Here is a 21375-nt window from a genome sequence, read left to right on the forward strand (position 1 = left end):
AGCCTCAGGGCTGCCTCCAGGAGCCATGTGTTGCAGGGTGGCCAGAAGCCTTGGAGCAGAGTGTTCCCAGGCTCCCAGGAAGGCAGTTGTTGCCTTAAAAGATGGGTCCTCTGCCCATCACATTCAAGATGCTTTGGGGCTAGAGGGGAGTCTCCACATTCTTGCGAGAAAGGCCAGAATAATTTCACTCCCACTGCCCAATGTATGAAGGAGACACAACCAACTGTGGACCAGCAAGCTGCAGCACTCAGGGCTGCTCCTAAATCCCCACGGAATCCAAGGATCACCAGGGTGATTCAAAGACCAGTGACGATGGCAAAGAAATGACTGGAACCAGTTCTCTTCATAGAACACTCTGCAGAGGGGTCCCTGAGGAAGAAGAGATGGGAGGGCTGGTCCAAGGATGATCTTCCAGAAGTGGCAGTGAGGAGTCTAGGCCTGGGTCCCTCCCTTTCTGAACTATTGGAACAATGGGAGTGAGCAAAGGAGTGCTAACATGGTAAGCACTGCATTCAGAGGCTGGAGGGACCTCAAAGAAGTCCTCCTGTGGTGCAGGACCTGACCCCGGGTGCCTGGCTACCTTGCCTTCCTTCACTGTGTGCTCGCAGGCTCTGATTGCCTCTAGGGTGGTGGCACGATCCATCTGCAGTGGGAAGACAGGGATTCAAGTTTGACCCATTTGAGGAAACGGCCCTTGCACTTTAGTTTCTTCATCCACAGAATGGTCCCTAATCTAGCCCAGACTGCACATGACAATCAACCCCCTGAATGAATCACTAAATGGATTAGAGAGAACAGTTATCCATGGAGCAGGAACAGGCTGGCAAACCAAGCTGATGAACTGCCGAGTCCCCCGATATTCAGCAGTGGTCCTAGATGCACGTGTTTTGATCTCTGATTACATAATAAAATAATGCCGACACACATCAGCCCTGACAACCATTCCCTGCCAACCAGGAGCAACCTGGGCTTTCCTGAGCCTGAGCGTGGGGCGCCGGCTTGCTGTGCCTCTTGGCAGAAGTCTCCAACCCAAAGACTGATCTCACAGCGATGCTGACAGTGGCTTCCTCTGACAGTGGCTTCCTTTGACAGCACAGGACCACTGAGCTGGAGGCAAGGCGTCAGGTGCTGCCTTCACCAAGGGTGGTACATTCTGACCACGTCCAGGGAGGGCAGAATGCTGGCTGACCCATCTGAACTGTGTCACACCTGCCCTGACTTCATTATTTTGAGAACAATGAGGCCTTTCTGGAACACAGTGTTCCTGAACAGAACCCCCAGCAACAGAGGCACACACTACATTTTCCAGGCTCACATAGAGGGGTCAAGAATCTGGACAGTTAGAAAGTCCTGCCAGAGAAAGGGCAGAAGGACATGGGCTGGTGCAGTGGGGGATGACCAGGAGGCACCCTTAGGTCTTTCAATTTGCAGATACTTAACTGGAAGCTGGTCCAGTTTTAAATTTTGATGAAGTTCAGCCTACGTGTCTGTTGTTGCCTGTGAATATTTTAGAGCTGGGTATTGGCTCTCTCTTGTGGGGTCTGATGCAGGAACCCTCAAGTGCTGGTTTAGGGCCCGAGATTCATGCCTACATACATACATGAGCAGTCAGAACTGGACCCCACATGCTCTCAGACCCATAGACCCCTGAGCACCCCTGTCCATGGAGTGGGCCAAGAGGAGGTGGGCCAGGGAGAGCACAGACGGTGTCAGGCAAGTCACCCTTCTGCTGCTCCTGAGTTATTAACTGCTTGACCTCAAGGAAGTCAATGCAGATGCCCCTGCACTCCATAAATGAGGTCATAGAGTCACTTCGCCTCCCTGGACCCGAAGTCCAGCAGAGATGTAGGGATTAGGTGCTGCCTCCTACACAAGTGTGTCCCGAATGAAGCAGCAGATTCCTCTGTGTGGCCACCACCCAATTGAACCAAAAGTTTCCCCCTTGTGGAGGTAGATGGAACAAAGATCAAAAGGCAAGGAATGAGCAGAGTCAGTGCTGGTGTGCAGGAAGGTCACACTGTGCACCCTGTTGACAGGGCGAGAGACTTCTGGGCTCTGCCTGGTGGGCATAAAGCCACCAGCTGCATCATTGACACATCACCTTACAGGGATCAGAACCTAGCAAAATATAACCCAGGAACACCCCAGGCCAACTCTGCTACAGGCAGGGATGTGACTTAGCTGAACAGAATAAACAGGACCACAGAGCAGGGGAGGCCAGGCCCGCCTCCCACAGCCTCACTCTAATGTGCAGACACACGCATGCAGATGCTGGTGAGTGCCCCTCGGCACTCATGGGGCTTGGTGAGTTTGACCACCGTCATGGCATGCCATGACTTCCTCTGTCACCCATCATTAAGATGTGATGTCCACTCTGCCATGGGCAGCCATGTCGCATGGCACATGGTGCCTCAGCCGCCATGCCCTTGCTCCAGATTCCAACTCCCTGGAGCCCTCCTTAACCCTCCCCAATGCTCCAGTGGTGTGCCACTGTCCTCCTGGATTCCAGCCGGTCACAAGCTCTTAGGAAGGACCCCATGGAACCCTCCTTGAGCATGCTCCTTGCACAGTGCCCTACGCACATACCTGAACCTGGTGAACTTGCACTGGATGGGTAGATGAGGAGCTGAATTGGGTTCAGACATAAAAGGCTCTTTTCCTTGTGCTGCAGTGGAGGGTCACAGTACTGTTGGTGTTCACACCTGCACTTGTGAAATAAAGTGAATTACAAGTTCCTTTGGGAAAAAAATTGAGGAGAACAGTCAGGGTCAGTGAAGGAGATAACTTTTCTCTGGATTATTCTTGCAAGTAGGTGATCAGTACATATACACAGTGTTCCCTTAGCCATGGGGTGTATGTCCAGATCCCAGTGGACGCCTGAGTCCCCCGGAAGAACCAAAGCCTCCATACACTGTTTTCTCCTCTACACAGACACCTGTGGCAGCATGTAGCATATAAACCCAGCACAGTAAGAGATGAAGACCAAAAATAAAACAAAAATTATATAACATCCAATAGTAAGAGTTATTTAACCCTTATGACTAACTGACTTCTGGAATTTTCCAAGCAGTTTTTGACTGTAGGTAACTGAATGTGGATAAGGGGTGATGGCAATCTCTATCTCATTTTAGGGAATAGCAAACACTGCTGTGGCAGACGGGAGGGGGGGTTAGGGCGAGCACACAGATGTGGCTTCCCTGTATGCTAAGAACTTGAGACTGCCACAGGGGAGCAGAGCCTCAGGTCCTGAGTGTCTCCAGTAGGTGTGAATGGCCAGCCCTCTCAGTGTCAACCTGAGAGGTCAGGGGTCACTGAGAGGCTCCTATCAGCCCCTCCACAAAAGTTGAAGCAAGACAGTCCCCAGGCTTAGCCTGAATGAGTACAGCAGGACCGTGAGACTCGCCTGCAGGACGAGGCAGCAGAGGCCCTGTGGCTAGGCTGACCATACCAGGGGTCCACTCGGAGCTCTCTGGGCAGCAGGCACGACCTCTCAACAAGGCCCAGCATTTCCCAGCCCTGCGGGCAGATCACTGCTTTGCAGGGCATGGATACGTTGAGGCTGGTCAGGAGATGAAAGAAGGACAGAGGAAGGAGGAAGGTGCTGCTGACCTCCAATCCCTGGGCTCCACTCTGCATCTGTAGCACCGGGAATACCAGGGCAGCTCTGCAGAGGTGACACCCACAGCAACGGCCCCTGCTCACTCCTGGGGAGGTCCTGCTCACCTTCTCAATTTATTTCCTTCTTTATTGGTAGTTTGCAGATTTACCAATGGATAAATATTGACTATCTGCTCTAGGCCCCATCTGAGCCTGGCAGGCTTGGCCCCTGCCCTCATGGCACTGCAGAAAAACTGGTATTTCAAGGGAAGGTTTCTCATCGTACTGCAATGATACTAATCAGAGCCTTTAAACCTGGGCTGAGAGACTCTTCTGGAAAGTCAGAGGATGAACAGTCCTAACAAATGGCACATATGGGTTGTGAATTTCATCAGCCCCTCTGACACCTTGTGTTCAGAGTTGGTCCAGGCATCTGCCCTAGGGGCTGGCGGGAAGTGTGGAGTCTGAGGCCCAAGTCCCTCTGCACCTGGGAGACTGGAGGGCTCATCCATGTTTGGGAGCACTGTCCTAGAATATACCTGAGGCTTCACAAGCTCCTCCAGGGGGTGCAAGACCACGAGAACCACCTGGAGGAGCTGGAGTGGCCTTGGCCGGGATCAGACACATGAAGAGGAGCAAATGAGATGCTGCGAAAGCAATGGCTCCCCAGTGTTTGGATCACCCAACACTGCAGACACGGAGTGGGAGGGGAGGAAGGAGAGGGCCGTTTGGAGTGGCATTGTCTGAGACATGGGTGTGTCTAAGAGCCACACCACTCCAGGGACAAGGGCTCATTCAAGTACCCCAGTGAGTCTATTTCTGGGGCAGTGATGAAATTAGGGCCACAGCGTCTCCAGAGAGCCATGTGGGAATGAAACACGAGAACACAATGCCTCTGTGCAGCGACAGAGTTCAGGGTCAAATAGCAACTGTGCAGAAGAGGTGAAGTAACAGGAGATGGAAAACTAAGAATGGAAGACAGGCTCCGAACAAGACCCCAGTTTGAGCCCACATGGGGCTGGCTTCACTTCTGCTTCTAGAACACAGTAACACCAGGCAGGCTCGCAGCCCCTCTGGCAGGTTTAAGCAAGTGTCTTGAGCCAGACAGAGAAATCAAAACCTTTTCACTTCACTGGAGTCGTCCTCAGAGCTCACGATGGGAAAAGTGACCAGGAGGCTACTGATACTCCCACCTGCATGGATGGTGAAATACAGCCAGAGAGACCTGGAGCAGGAAGGCCTGCTCATTGGTACAAGGGCCTGGTGGCCCCAGGCAGCAGGTTCACATGGGGTTAGACTATTGGCTCCCTGCCTGGCTGCACATAGGGCCACCTGCAGAGTGCATTTCAACCTGAAGACTGGTCCAAAACCAAAACTCTGGTGAACTCAGTCTGGGCAATTCTAATATCAGCCCAGCCTGAGATCCACTTGAACACAGGCAACCCTCCAGGGTGCAGAGAACCCACTTGGGCAAGGTGTTAAAATGAGGCTTCCAGAGACCACTGGCTTGGGAAGGAATGTCCCCTCCATCCTTCAGTTAAAAAGACTTAGACTGGCACCAGAATGGCAGCTTGGCTGCAGCCTGTCAGAGTGGAGACTTGGAAGCAGCAGCCGGCCTATGTTGAAGTGCCATGATTGCTGCTGGAGATGGGGCAGTCCAGCTTGGACCCTCCTAAAGAGACAAGATGCAGCTGTAAGGGTGGCCGATCTGGGACAGCTCAGAGGTGGCTAAGGCCCAGGGAGAACCAGGGCTGCAGGGCAGCAGCTCTGCTAGGTCCCACAGATTCTCTCCACCAACCTTGCCCTAGGATAAAGGAACAGACAGACAGACCTGGAAGTGGCTTCATAGTGAAGACCCAGGAGGAAAGCAGCAGCCCCTGGGGAGCAAGGCCAGGAGGGCAATCCCACAACCTCTGTGCAGGATGGTCACTCCACAGCTATAAGGAGGAGACAGGGTAGGATTGAGCTTGGAGTCCTACTGCTGCTGGAGGAGGATCAGGAACACAGAGCTCGCTACCAAGACCCCAGGAAGTGGCCCTTGCCCCAGAACAGCCTCTCACAACAGAGACTGCTCTCTCCACCTGCCACCACTGGGAGGGAGTCCTGCTGGTTAGATGGGAGGAGCCAGAGCAGGGCAAAGAGGAAAGGGCAGGTCCACACTTAAGGCGAACTGGACTGTGCTATGCTAATGCCTGCGGCACCCAAGTGAGCTCCGTGGGAGAAAGAAGTCTGGGTGGTGCAGAGGGTCACTGCAGCAGCACTGACCCCAAACCACCCTGTGCCACCACGATTGACATATGTATCAGTTGGCTGGTCTAGCAGTGGCAGGCACACACTGACCTGGAATGGAGCTTCTATCTCGTTCTCAGCACGACACATGCAAGGAAGACTGAGATGCTCACCAGCAGGGAGACCCAGAGCACCCAGGATGGGTAGTCCTCAGGGGTCACTGAACCTCTCCGTCAGGGAGTTTCAAATAATGGTAATTAGTATGTTAAAGTTCCAGCAGGGAAAAATGGGTCATGTGCACTATCCAAGTGGATTTCAGTGGCAAGACGGGAAGTGTAAGACATCAGCAGAAGTGCTGGAGCAGACAGGCCATGCTGTGCCGGTGCTGGAACTGTGTCCTTGGGCTCAGCAGGAAACTCACCATGGGCAGGCCAGAAAAACTGACCCACCTGGAGCCACACTAGGAAAGAGAAGGAAACAATCACAGGCAGAACTTCCAAGACCTGGAGGGCTGCGTCAAGCCCTAGAAACACAGGCTCAAAGGAACAGGGGTGAGGGAGAGAACATGGCGGGGAGAGCACTGACCCAGGGCACAGTGGCCAAGACCCAGAGAACCAGGGCCACCCAGGGCCCAGGTCCACTGCACACAGAGGACAGGCATGAGATGAGACTGGAAACCAGGCAGAGGCAAACTGACAACGGACACCACACCGACCTGAAGGCAAAGACAGGAAGCAAGCTCCAGGCAGCCCGAGAGGGCAGGCAGCATGCGGAGCAGCACGGGGCAGGGAGTCCAGAAGGCCTGAGAGGGCAAGCAGTGTGCGGAGCAGCATGGGGCAGGGAGTCCAGACAGCAGAGTTACCATCAAAATGCCAAAGGGAGAAAGCATTCAGTCAGTGGGCCCAGGATTCTGCACTCGGACTGGACCCATCCAAGAGAAAGAAAGTCCTCCTGAGGAGGAAACCCCACCCAAGGGGGGAGCTCTAGCAGCAGCCACAGGTTGCAGACAATTGAATGAAGCTCTACAGTCAGAGGTACTTCTGAGACTAAGCCCTGGATGTGAGACGACAGAGCAGAGCACTGGGAACACCCTGAAGAAAGCCTGCAATTCACTTTCTGCTTCATCTGAAAGACACCGTCTGCCTGACACCCGCCTCCTGTTCGTCAGAGGCCACCTGGGCCGGGCGGGTTCCACACCACAGAGCAAACTAAGTGGTCGCCACAGACATGCAGCCTGTGAGGACTGAGAGGTCAATGGAAACTTGTGCTGATGGTGGGTAGACACAAAAGATGCCACGTGCCCCCAGCATGCATGGATGTGGAGGTGGTACGATGGGACACACCAGGGACACACACTATGTGGGGTGCACATGACACACAAAGGGGCACAACACCATTTCAAGGGAGACCACCATTTTAAATCCTAGGGCAGCTACCAGAAGAACTTCTCAAAGAAGTAGGAGTGATCAGCCAGGAGAAGGGCAAAGTGAACCCAGGAGCATGGTCCACCAGCACCAGGCATGCAGAAAGGAGGGAAGAACAAGTCTGGTGGTTCAGTGGGAAACAACACATGCCAGCAATGGTTCTCAGGCCAAACCTGGAGGCCAGCGAGGCTCCGCTGTAGGACAGCATGGCCAGGGCAGTGTGGAAGTCAGTCCCACCACTCGCCATCCAGTGAACTAAAACAACCACAGCACCTCATCTCAGTGACCAGGAAGAGCAACCAGCACAGCCAGAAGCAGCACTCCCCACCCAGTGCCTGGAGCAGCAGCCTCCTGACCTCCATGCATACCTGCCCGAGTCCCCAGCCACCCTCATCTACAGGTTGGGAAGAAGGAAAGAGGACTGTTTCCATGGCAGACAATGAGATTGCAGGAGCCCATGGGAAACATTTGCACAAATTCTCAGAGGGAGAGCTCTCAGCTTCCTCCATTTAGAAGATGCAGCCTGGGTTAGCACAGTAGCCCTTAGGAAGTCCTGCTCTCCCTGGGCTTTCTAGTGTTTTAAACAAGAAGAGGTGCTGTATTTTATCAAATGCTTTTTCTGCATCTATTGAGATACTCATAGGATTCTTGTTTTTAAGTCGATTGATGTGATGAGTTAGTTTGCCGATTTCCATATGTTGAGTCAACCCTGCTTCCCTGGGATGAACCCCACTTGATTATGGTGTACTATCTTTTAAGTATGTTTTTGTATGTGATTTGCCAGAAGTTTTGCATCTCTTTTAATCGGGGATACTGGTCTGAAGTTTTCTTTCATTGATGTGTCTTTGGTATTGGTTTCAGGGTGATTTTAGCCTCATAGAATAAGTTTGAAAGGGTTTCCTCCTTTTCTCAAATTATGGAATAATTTGAGGAGTATTGGTGTTAATTCTTCTTTGAAGGTCTTGTAGAACTCAGCTGAAAATCCAACAGGTCCTGGGCTTTCCTTGATTGGTAGGCTTTGATGGCATCTTCTATTTCATTGCTTGAAATTGATCTATTTAAATCACACATGTCCTCCTGATTCATTTTGGGTTAGTTCATTTGTCTCTAGAAATTTGTTGATGTCTTTAAGATTTTCTATTTTATTGGAGTATAAATTTCCAAAATAGTTTCTAATTATCTTCTGTATTTCAGTAGTGTCTGTTGTGATATTTTTCATCACATATTTCAGTAATTTGAGTATTTTCTCTCTTTCTCATCATTAGCATGACTAGGGTTGCATCAATTTTATTGATTTTTTCAGAGAACTATCAAGAATACAAGCAACAACAAATGCTGGCAAGATGTTGGAAAAAGGCACACTCATACACTGCTGGTGGGACTGCAAACTGGAGCAACCATTATGGAAAGCAGTACGGAGATGCCTCAGAAAACCTGGAATGGAACTGCTATTTGACCCAACTATCACACTCCTCGGTTTACACCCAAAGATAAAATCAGCATAATACAGTGAAGCAGCCACATCAATGTTTATAGCAGCTCAGTTCACAATAGCCAAGCTATGGAACCAAACTAGGTGCCCTTCAACAGATGAATGGATAAAGAAAAAATGGCACACATACACAAGGGAATATTACTCAACCTTAAAGAAGAATGAAACTGTGGCATTTGCCAATAAATGGATGGAACTAAGGAATATCATGCTAAGCAAAATAAGTCAATCCCAAAGAATCAAAGACTGAATATTTTCTCTGATATGTGGGTGCTAATTCACAATAAGCAGGGGTGCTAGGGAAGAAAAGAGTTACTTTGGATGAGGTAGAGGGGAGTAGAGGTGGGAGGGGTGTGGGGTAGGAAGGATAGTAAAATGAATCAGACATTGTTATCCTATGTACATTTAGGACTACACAACTGGTGTGATTCCATATTACATACAATCAGAATAATGAGAAATTATACTCCATTTATGGATGATGTGTCAAAGTGCATTCTACTGTCATGTAAAACTAGTTAGAACAAATTTTAAAAATCTACAAAACTTCTAGAAATAAGAATGAGTTGAGCAGGTCATCCTGTGCCCCAGCAGAAGACTGCAGTTCTGGGCCAAACCCCATGTCTGATCTTCCAGACTCACCACAAGCAATGACACTTGCCCTACAGGCCTCCTGGGCCTGTGCCTCCCTGCCAGGGGGTGGTGGGCCACTGTGCTGCAGGCTGGGCAGGGCAGTACAGTGGCCCCAGCCAGCACAACCACTGGTTTGCATTCCTGGCCAGGAAAACCCTATTTTGAGGAAGGCCCTTCACAGAGCCCACCTTCTGGGGAGGCAGGAGGGAACAGTGAAGATACTTCTCCACTGTGACTCACACTCCCTGGCATCCACTTATGCCCTGTCCCTTCTTCAGCCCAGGTCCTCGCAGGGCTTCTTGCCATCAGAAGGCCTCCCTGCCACAAGCACTGCTGGGCCCTCCTGGCTGTTCTACAGCACCAATGGAACCAGAGCTGGCATGACTCTCCTCCCCCTCCAGCCCACTGCAGCTGGGCCCTGCAGTTCTGCTGGGCTCTTAACACCAGCAACACCAGTAGAACTCAAGACTTAGAGACACAATTTAAAATAAATCAAAAAAGCAGGTACCTAAGTATAAAGCTACCAAAGGGTGTTCATGAGCAATCAGGGATAATTCTTTCATGAATAAATGGGAGAGGTATGGTGTTCACAGAGTGGAAGACTCACTGTTAAGACATCAGTTCTCTCTAACTTGATCTACAAATTAAACATGATCTCAATGAAAAACTCTGCAAGGTGTTCTGTAGATATTGACAAGCTTATTCTAAGATACACATGGAAAAGCAAACAAGAGAGAACAGCCAAGACAATTCTAAAAAAGATCTCCCAACGACAAGACTCACCACCACCATGTAGTAACCAGAATAGCATGGTATCGGCACAAAGATGAACACACAGGTCAATGGGCCACGAGAGTCCAGAAAGAGCCCTCAAAATTCGGCCAACTGATTATGTACAACTGGCAACATCAATGGAGAAAAGAGAGGTATTTTTTTAAGTTGCCTGAAATATTGGATATCTCTATACAAACACTAACGTATACTTCACACTTTATTCAAAATTTAACTCACAACAGATCACATGCCTAAACAAAATGAAAATCTGAAAAACTTCTAGAAGAAAAGTGGATGGTCTCTGGGTTTGGTGATGTGTTTGTGGACATGAGAGCCAAAGCACAATCCACCAAAGAGCCCATGACAGGCTGCACTTCCGCATCAGCTTCTCTTTGATTAGAAACACTGCTGGGAGAATGAAAATCCAGCCACACTCCTGGTAGGGAATATTTGCAAATCAGATCTCTGGTGAACAACTTCTGAGACATCAGGAGAATACTTAAAACTGAACAATGAGAAGACTTTCTGTGAAAAATGGAGACCATCTGATCGGATGTATCACCCAAGAAGACAATCAGTGGCAGAGAAGCTATAATGAGGTGTTCAACCTCATCAGTAAGGAAATGCAAATTTAAACCACACTTGCATGAGCAAGAATAGTTAAAATAAAAGCAGATGGATGTAAGTTTGAAAACCAGCACACCAACTGCTGCCAAGGGTGTAGAGAAAGAGAAGCTGCCTCTTGTTGCTAGAGGGAAGGTACACAGTCACTTGCTGAAAAGAGTTGGCAGCTTCTTATGAAGTTAAATCCAACATACCAGCAACCCTGTGTTCTTGCAGAAAAAAACAATTCTCATGTGAATTAGATAGTCACTCTACCTGAGTGATCACAGCAGTAATAAAAAGGAAAAAAATCGATTGATGCTACAAATGGGTAAATTGTGAGTTCATTTTTCTGAGTGAAAGAAACTCGTTTCCAAAGTACAGCACTGTAAGCTTCTGTCCCGTGACATTTGGGAAAGGGCAGGTCTGCAGGGGTGCTAGCAGCTCAGCGGCCACCATGCTGACAGAGTGCATCCCACGAGGCTTGGGGGTCTTCCTCTGGTGGTCCTGTGCCATACCACACTGCTCTCACTCTTCCCTTGGGCATGGTGGCTCAGTCACCAGGCATAGACCTTACCACCACTGTGGGGATCACCAACTGGTTTCTGGGGGAACCCTCCACCCATGGCCACCATGGGGGGCACAGGCTGAGTGTGGGGATCTGCAGGAGGGTAGAATATTCTCTGTTGATCCCAAACCAACAGCTTGTTAGACAGACATGTGCAGAAGCAGGAGGTGGAGAAGAATGGGTCCTGCTGAACCGCAGGCCACTGTGCTGGAGAGGCTGTGCCAGGCCCAGCTGTGCTCACCTTAGATGCCAGTGACCCTGCCTCTGCACTTCGTTCTGACTGCCTGTTACCATTTTGCTGGTTTCTGTGTCTCAATCTGCTGCACACCTGCAAAATGCATACCCCTGGTCCCATATCCAGGGCGCCTTCAGAGCATGAGGACAAGGGCAGGAATGGAGGGACTCACAGCAGCTGCACTGCTGCCTGGATGCGCCTGATGGGCAGGATGCTGGGAGACCCTCTGGCCGTCCAGAGCGAACGTGGAGTCCAGTCCTCTGGTCTGATTTCTCAGCTGAATGCTGGCGGCTGGCTTATGCTCGAGTGAGGCTCCATCGTGTTTCGTGAGCCACGATTTCTTCTTCCAAGCCTGGGTACTTGATCAAGAGTGACACTCATGCAGTTTTCAGTGGGTCTGCTTGCTAAGCTCCTCTCTGGGGAAGCACGGAGAAGGAGACAGGCAATAATGGATCCTAGATAATTCCAATAATCATTCAGAGAAACAAAAAAACTTTAGTATATGATGGCAGAAATGAAGTTCAGAGGATTGGACAACAAAGTAGTAGAAGGTAGAGCCAAACCTCAAACAAATAGATTTATTTTACTATAGAAAATAATAGAGAGATCAATATTCTAATAATAGCAATTCTAGAAGGAGGTGAGAGGAAAACATAGAAGAAGAAATAATCATTAATTTCAGAAACTTTCTAGGACATGAGTTTTCAGATTGAAGAAGTCAAGTGCCCAGGAGAGGGATGATTGTAGATCCACATCAGTACACTGAACTGTGGAGTCCAGAATGTGATAGAAAAGAAGCAAGGTCGCATACAGAGGACCAGAGGACCAGACCTTTCTCCACAGCAACCCAGGAAACTGGAAGACTTTACATCCTGGATGCAAGTGTTTCCTGATGGACTTCTGTATCTATCCGAAATAGCAAACAAAAATGAGGTAAAATCAGGATTATTTTTAGACATACCAGATTCTTCAAAAAATTTACCTCAAATGTATACCATATCAGAAAACTACTAAAGGGAGCCCTCCAAAAAAGGAAGGGGTCCGTCAGGAAATAGGGAAAATGTGGCCCAGGAAATGAGAGAGAGGCAAAGAAATCCTCAGACCATGATGACGGGTGAGGCCAGGAGGCTCTCCAACCCCCAAAGGGTTCTGGAGAGATGCCTGGAGTTGACCTGTAAAGAGCATCAGAAAAGTAGAGAAGGGTCGGGCTGTAATTAGTTGTAAGTACATAGAAAGTGAAGGGATAGGAGGACAGCTGAGAACTCCGGGAGCCCGGGCAGCGAAGGGAAAGCAGTCATGGCATGGTGCACACTGCCTGTCCACAATACCCACGTAGGTCCAGCTGGTAGAATGAGCTTCAAGGAGTCAGCACCACCACGTCAGGAGGACATGCATACCAAGAGCAAGCTGGTTCATGTCTTCATGAAGCCGTTCAGCAAGTCAGGGCTAAGGTAAGTCTCCAAGAAGGAACAATCTAGACACTTTTATTTAGACACATGGAGATATATAACTAAAGAATAAGAAGTTGAAAATTATTGTGTCTGAGGAGGGTAAATGGGAGCAAGGGAGGCAGGGAGTCCTGTGCTTGGCACAAGTACTAAAGGAGAGTGAATTCACACTTGAACTATATGCACACTAAATATTTTATAAGAACTGGAAGTATAGAATTAATTGGAGTTTTACCAAGAAAGTGAGAGAGGGTGCCACTCAAGAAAGCAAGAAGGAGCAATGTGGTGTGGACAGGGGTTTTTATGGGAGTGTGAGTGTGGGTGTGTGGAGGTGAGAAGAGGCAATGAGGGATGGGACTGTGGGGCTAGACAGAGGCCCTCCAGAGGATCTTGAATTCTATTCTCAGGAATCTGGACCCCATCCATTAAGACTGGGAAAGTGACTGCACATGGAACCACAGTGCCATCTTAGTTACCAGGGCTGTCCTGCTGGTAGTATGGTGCAGGCAATAAAGACAAGAGGCAAGGTAGATGGGAGGCTTAGGGGTTTAGTTCTGGGCAGAGAAGACAGTTGGAATAGATATCGGGAGGAGTATACACTGAACTTGATGCCCATCTTGACTGAGAGTTTGGCTGGGTATGAAAATCACAACTGGAAATTGGGTAGAGAAAAAGCAAGAGAAAAGTGGGCCTAACCCAGCCAGATGATCAGCTGTACGAGGGCAGGGCTGCACCCCTCCTGTTCCTACTGTGTCTCCTGTGCGAGGGCCTTACACAGAGAAGAAGCCAGGGAACGCAGAAGGGCTTCGCCTCCTCCCTGTTCTCCACACTCCAGATGCCAGAAGGGAGACATCCTGGTGCCCTTGGGAGTGAGCTCGTGAGGACGGCAGAGCATGAGATGGAAAGGACTTGGGTGTTGCCCATCAGGTCCACCACAGTGCACCAGCTGCCCCTGGAAGAGCACCCACATCCCAACCCAAGGAAGCTTCCCAGGAGAAACCATCCTTCCAATCAGGGCACTTTGTTCATGGGGATTATGGATAAGGCCAGAACCTCAGCCCCTTTCCTTCTCTGTCTACACGTCCCCAGAGGTGGCCAGCATGGTGGATCATTCACAGCACATCAGCTCCCACCCAGCTCCAAGCACCTGAGTCCCTCTTCTTCAAACAGGACATTCCTGTGCTGCTGAGACAGCCCACACATCTGTCTCTGGCCACACCCACCCCCCCGCAGGTTCACAAGGCAGGGCCAGGTCCTGTCCACCTCTGCCCTTAAGGCCCGGGCTCCCTCAGGGCCTGTCTGTCCTCAGCTCACCCACTGGGCTCCTCTCAATCTTTAGGGTGCAGTCAGGCACAGCCTTTGCTCACAATGCAAATACACTTCTGGAAAAGGCCAACCTAAGAGAGGCCTTTCTATGCCAATGAGTGTGTTCGGATGCGTCTTCAAACACACACAGACTTATTTACATTTTAATACACGGAGCTGACTGAGAAGAACAAATCAACTGCTCTGTTAGGGCCTGAACTCCCGAGGCCTCCTCTCCCTTGGCCTCCCAGGCCTGGTGTGGGAAGGCTTTCCCAGATTCTGCTGAACACCACTGAGCCTCCGTGCCCTTCGCCAGCTGATAGTCTAACCAATGATTCATGGGGTTGAGAGGCCTGAGTGCAGAGGCAATGCCAAGGGTGCCTGCACCGGATACTTTCCACTCCAGCAGGCAGTGCATCCCTTGCCCTCATCTCTGCATGGTAAAGGCAGCCTGTTGTGCTGTTTGCCCTGAGCTCTGTAGTCTCTGTCTGTTGCAAGAAGACTACAGGCTGGGACGTTGGTGGCCCCTCCTCAGTCACCTGGTGTCTGACACATATGCTGCCAACTGCCATGTGTTGTCACAGGGCTGTGGAGGAGCTGGTGGGAGAGAAACCACCGGAAAGTCCAGACGTCACTGCACCATGGAGTGCCAGTAGCTCAGGCCTCCATGGCATCGCCCCCACTCAGAGTCTCCACACCTCTGCCAGTCAGGTATCACTACACAACAACTCACTCACAAACCAGCCACTTAAGGATGTAATATTTCACCAGGCTGGCTGGCGGGCCCCTGCTGCCCTGCCTGGGCCCCTGTGCAGCCCCTCTTCCTGGGTCTAGAGGCCGCTGCCTGGTGCCGGCTGTCAGCTGAGCTGCTTTGTCATTCTCCATATGGGGCTCAGCCCCCAGTGGCCAGTCCAGCTTTGGAGTAGTGCCCTAGGGCCACACACCAGCGCACAGAGGTGGTGATGTGGAGCCACTCAGGACACAGCCAGTAGTTGCAATGTCACTGCCTGAGATTCAATTGGTCAAAGGAGGCCAAGGCCAGCCAACATGCTTAGGCAGGACAGACCTGCCTCTCTAAAGTAAGACCTGGCTCTACAAAGGGGCAGTCAGCCCAGGGACGAAGGCAGCTCAGTCACCTCTCTGATCTCTGATCGAGTTCACACCTCCCTGAGGCCCAATCATGCTCCAAGGAGAGAGTGGGTCTGTGACACAGAGGTTGAGGACCTTCCAGAGTGGCTGGGAGCAACCCAGAGGCCTCTTTCAGGAGCAGGGCCTCGGGAAGCCAGTGCACTATGGGCATAGAAGACATTCGTCCTGGGCCCAGGATGGGTGGGGCTGGTCCAGGGCTACACTGTGTGCATTTGCATGGGGAAGAGGAACCCTGTGGAGGGGCCTGCAGACATGGGAGCGAGAAGGCAGCAAGGCACGTGCGCTCCAGGAGCAGGGAGAGCCTGCCTGGGGCTCTGTGTTCAGTGACTGACAGGCCCCACAGGGCCCCGCCATCCCTACCACCCAGACACTGTGCTTTGGGAGGGTGGAGATCCAGCACAGGACCTGGGGCACTGCCAGAGCCACCACGGACACAGGGAGGAGGGAGTGCTGGTCACTTGGTGGTCAGATGCACTGTGGGGAGTGGAGAGGCCCCTGCTGTGCCCAGGGAGCTTCCCCTGCCCTCCGGCCCTTCTCTTCATGGAGGCCCGTGGGCAGAGCTCTTCTTACTCCACTGGCTGGAGTACCTTCTCTGATCCAGTCCTCTGGTTGCTCCATCAGACACCACTGGAATGGGCGCCTGAGCCCAGGTTCGCCTCTGGATCTCTCTAGCAATGCAAGATGGATCCCAGAGGGCACCGCAGCATGGCATGTCAGGAAGGTCAGGCTCCGCCTGAGGGCCAGGTCCAGGGCTCAGGAGGGAGTGACTTCCTGCTTAGCAGGGCCCTACCAAGCCCCGCCCAGGACAGTTCATGCCTTCATGCTCCCACTTCCGCTGGGCTGGCCTCAAACCGCCATCTTTCACTCTCCCCAGGAAGACACCTCCGGTCTCTTCTCTCAGGCTGCAGCCTCCTAGTGTCCCCTCATCTGCTGCACAGGAGCCCCAGCTGCCTCCTCCAAGAGGAGGACCTGACCATGGCCACTTGCCCTCCAGCTGTAATGGTTTCCCCCTCAAAACACATGCAGCATACACACAAGAGTGGACCCCAGGAAGCGACTGCTATGTGGCTTTGGGAGGAGAGAGTGATGCCATGACTGTGATGATGGGGGCCGTCCAGGTGTAGAGACACCCCAGCACGCCCTGTCGCAGTGACCACCATGTCCTTTGCTTTTCCCTCCTCTGCTGGCCTCTGCAACAGGGAGCTCATCTCAGCTCCTCGCAGCCTGAGGCAAAGCTCAAGTGCTTAGGTTGAGTCATTAGCAGCTGGGAGCAAGGGCCAGGGGAGAGGCGGGCTTAGTGGAGGCTGCAGGGCCTGGCTGGGGAGGGCAGGTGGTGGGTGTGCAGGTGCAACCAGAGGCTGAGCCATGCCCTGGGGCCAGGGCAGAGCTGTGGACCACAGCTGCCCACGGCCAGGAGACAGCTGGCCTGAGGCAGGTGGGCCATTACAGCACAGGAGCTCACAGTGGGCCGGGAACAAACTCCCTTTGAAAAACAGGCTGCTTCTGAGGGTCAAGATGAACAGGCCCAGGACGGGACATTGGATGGACAAGAGGACTGCAAGAAACAGCTACATAGCCATAGAGACACTGAGGAGACCCAACTTGGGGTCAGAGCTTCCCCTCTGCCCTGAGTCACCAAGGCCACAATCACTGTTGCTGTTTCCTCTGCTAAAATCAAGGGGCTTTCCGGAGGCACAAGGCCACCTTATTTCAGAGAGTTTATTCTCTTGTACCAGCTGAAAACTTCTGTCTGTAGAATAATTAGTAAAGGAGTAAAAATCAGAAAAGCAGTTAGACTGTAGCCCACAGGAGACGCCCCATCTGTGGGCAATGGGATTGCTGTGAGGGCTGAGGAGGTAATGGGGGCTGGGAAGCATCTGGCTGCTCCTGTCCTTGGGGGTCACTGCTGACCAAGATGAGGAGGAAGCACTCAGGATGGACTGGCCCAGCGTGAATAAAGATGGGGGCAGGCAGCAGAACACTGAGGTCTGGAAGGCCAGCAGTGCCCTAGGACAAGAGTCCTCCCCTGACACCTGCCACCCTGGGACCCTCTCAGAAGCAGGTTCTCCTGGTCTCTTTCTGCACTCCTCCTGGGTTCCCTGACCCAATGGTGGACTGGCCAGCAATAGAAGGTGGTGGGCAGAGCCCAGGCTCCAGGGGCTGAGTGGTTCCTGCATTGTTATAGGAAAGGGAAGAGGGACAGATGGCTTTCCAATGTATCCAGGACTGTACTTAGAGATCAGCAGGCCAGCCTCACACCTGCCACAGATTCAGCCAGTTGGACACCTGCCAGCGACAGTGTGTAATACCTAGCCACAGACCCCATGGCAGGTGGCAAGGGCACTGCTGGCTACCCTTCCTGACCAGGATCTGCAGTAAAAGGATAACCCAGCAGAGGTTTCGGAGCTACACAGCGACACAGAGAAGGGCCAGGTCTCATCAGGTGTGAAGAACAGGGTTCAGAAGAACAACACCCTCTGTGGAAGGCTTAAGAAAACTGAAAGCATTTCATTCACGTTTTCAGTGAGAAGGCACAGAACACAGGCTGCAGGGAACCAAGAGAGGGGATGGGGGAAAGAGGAAGACTGCCCAGAAGGCACCTGGGTAAGGACTGGCAGGGAACAGGAAGATGGGACATGGGAGGATTCAGAGAAACCACAAAGCAAGTTGGAGTCGAAGGTCTTCATGGAAGCAAGCAGAGCCCACTGGTAGTAGGAAAGCTCGCTGCAGACCTGGGATCTCTTCCTGGGGCCTGCTGAAGGCCAGGGAAGTTCAGAGAATCTCTGTTAGACGCATGAAGAGCAGAAAGTGCAGAGAGCTCCCACAGTGACCAGAAGCCCTGCAAGACTCACACAGCATGGGGAGGCTCCCCAGCAGGTGCTGTAGCATTCAGGGTAAACTGCATGTCAGCCAAAATGGAGGGTCCCCAGACTGTCACTGAGGCACAAGAACCAAAGCCTGAGATGCATGGACCCAGCTCTTAGGTGGTAAGTGTGAGTGCAGCCTTTGGTGCACGACCCTGTGCCAGACACGGAGCACTCAGAAAGACAGTAAGGCCTTTCTAAACAGGCACAAAGTACCACCATGAACCCATAGGACGTGAGTGAGGGACACAGCAGGGGTGCTCCTGGCACAGGTGTGCAACCATACACGCAGTTTCACTACTGACGGAAAAGCTTCCCCGACGCCGAGGAACCCCCCGCTGGTTCTTTATTGCTGTAAAGCCCCAGACCTCACTTGACATGTTCTAGAGCATTTCTGGTGAGGGAGGACAGTCCTCCCTGGTCTTGCACAGTGAGAGCTAATCCTGATATTAGCAGAGAACTCCAGGAGAGCTCAGATCTTAGAAACACCAAGTATGGCCACCAGAGAAACTAGACTTCAAATTTACACATTTCAAGTCCTAGAGTGCAAATACATATGCATTTAGCGATAAGAGAAAGGCCAGAAGAATGTCGAGGGGTACTAGTGAGCCATGGCTGGAAAGTCCAGTGGAGATGGACAGAAACCAAACTTTACCAGGGCTGGGTGAGGTGGCACATGCCTGCAATCCCAGCAACTTGGGAGACTGAGACAAGAGGATTCCAAGTTCAGGGAGACCCTGCCTCAAAATCAAAGGGCTGGGGATGAGGCTCAGTGGTAGAGCAACCCCGGGTTCAATCCTGGTACCCAAAACCACCAAACTTCACATGTGACCTGTGTTCCAGATAGAGAATCAGTGGCCAGTGCTTCCCTAGCTTTGTGGGCACCTTGCGAAGAGCAAAGTCAGCATGTGACACTCATTCCTGTCACCCATCCTTATCTGGAACCCAAGGAGCTGGGAAGAAGAGTCACAACTGTTGTTATTTTCAACAGGAAGGTTTTTTCCTCTGCCCCTCTCTCAAACAGCAAATCACAAAGAGCCAAGAAATGTGAACTGTGGTGACAAGGTAGACATTCAGCAGCAAAATAACACTATTATGAATATAATAAATTTCTACACATCAGCAATAATTAAAAAGCTGTTCAGAATAACCACATGACATAAAAATAAAAGTCAATAAAAATGATGAAAAATACCCTTTAGCCAGCAATGTGTTTACTGAGGAAACAAATGAAATAAAAGCACGTTATTCCTAGATGAACAATCTGACATATACTGTAAGGATGTCAGTTCACCCCAAATTGACTAGCAAACCAAATGAAATTCACACACACACACACAAAAATCTTCCTGCATAGTTTTGTGAACTTCACTAATGTATATGAAAGGGATGTGGAAGTTCACACGAGTAAGGAAGCAGGAAGTGTGATTCAGTGCCAGAGCAAGGCAGAGTTCAACAAAGCAGGCAAAGATAGAACCAAACTGTGCTGCCCTTTAGTGCAAGGCCACATGCATCATAAATCTGTGGAGACAGACTGAACCAGAATAACTGCTCAACTGTAAACAGATAAATACATTGGACACATATCTATATAGACTCCAGATGAATTACCACAACAGCAAAGTCATAAGAAACTTAGGAAAGAATATTTTATACATACATATCTGGTGTGCAGACAGATTTCTGTAAACATGATATCAGCCTAGAAACACTAAGGAAAAATTTGATGGTTTTGGCAACCTAAAATTTTCATACCATTTTCATGTTAAAAAATAGGAGAAAATGATAAAGTGGGGAAAATACTTAAAACAAGCAGTATCCAAAGGCTGTTAATTTTCTCAATATATAAAGAGTACTTGCAAATCAATAGAAAAAAGGTATCTCCATGGATAAAAGGACTATGGATACAAATAGGCAAGTCAGAAAAGATTAATAAGCAGCCTGTCACTATATGAGAACTGTTCAACCTCACCAGCTAACAAGAAAACACAACCTAAACCAGGTGCCATTCTTTAAATGGTCAAAAAGCAGATTTTCCAAAACAAAGCAAAACGAAAAACACTCAGGTTGTCAGCTGTTGCTAGGAATTAAGCATCATTTCCATACCTCTCTGATGAGTGTGTCCTTTTGTGTGAAATCTCAGAAGAGCAGATCTTCCATGTCTCAGGCGTGTCCTACACCTTTACCTCCTTTGGATCAGCAATTCTAAGTCCTGACTTTTCTCCTGAGGAAACAATCAAACAGACGCACACTAAGATTTGGACCACCAAGAATGTGAATTCTAAGTTTTAATATCAAACCTGGGGAAAACAATGGAGTGTTCATCAAGACAGTGGTTTTAAGTGAGTCAATTTAAAAGTAGTGACTACATTTACATAAAGGGCCTCTGTATAAATCCAAAGTCCCTGTAGTAAAGCATCTAATGACATGGGGACAGGCTCATATCATAATGCTAGGTGAAAAAGGCAGGACTCAAATTCACAGATGTTGTGATCTCCATGTAATCTTGAAAAAATGAACTTTGCTTAGAGCCACCCTGCACTTCCTCTTACAAATAAAGTAGTCATTTCTAACATGGTCAGATCAAAGAACATAACAGAGGCCACACAGAAGCATCCAGACCAGAGACAGTCTGAGAGGTGGCTCAACTTGAGAGCCAAGTGCAGAGGAAGCTTTCCCCTCCCAGCTAAACTTGCAGGTGTGGTGCTGGGCACCTGGGCCTCTACCTGTCTATTCACCTGTACCTGCTAAAACTCACTCTTCAGAATGAAGCTTGTGATCCTGCCTACCAAAGCAGCCCACAGAGGGTGGTCACCAAGTGTCAGGCGGGATGTGCTTTGATGACAGCTGAATAGTGTTAAGATGCATAGGCACAGAGGGGGAGCCCATGCAGAGGGGAGGTGACTTGGCAGTGGGGCCACAGGAGCCCTAGTGCCCATGGGCCTGCAGGAGCTTCAGGGAGAAGTGGAGCACCTGCCAGATTCCTGGGCCCCTCCACTGAGCCAGCTGGAGCCCAAGGTGGCGCCCAAATGGCTTCTGCTGATTTGAGGTTGA

General features: G+C 50.5%; 1 long non-coding RNA gene across 1 annotated transcript; it reads right to left on the bottom strand.

Moving 5' to 3' along the window:
• Positions 1-11565: 11565 nt before the first annotated feature.
• Positions 11566-20814, bottom strand: LOC306652258. Its single transcript, XR_013761339.1, has 3 exons — positions 20428-20814; positions 11728-12461; positions 11566-11648 (listed from the first exon to the last, which is right to left on the bottom strand). It is a non-coding gene; the product is annotated as an uncharacterized lncRNA (long non-coding RNA).
• Between the last annotated feature and the right edge of the window lie 561 nt (positions 20815-21375).

Source organism: Sciurus vulgaris (genome assembly GCF_902686455.1).
Source record: "Sciurus vulgaris genome assembly, contig: HiC_scaffold_155_arrow_ctg1, whole genome shotgun sequence".
Classification (NCBI taxonomy): Eukaryota; Metazoa; Chordata; class Mammalia; order Rodentia; family Sciuridae; genus Sciurus; species Sciurus vulgaris.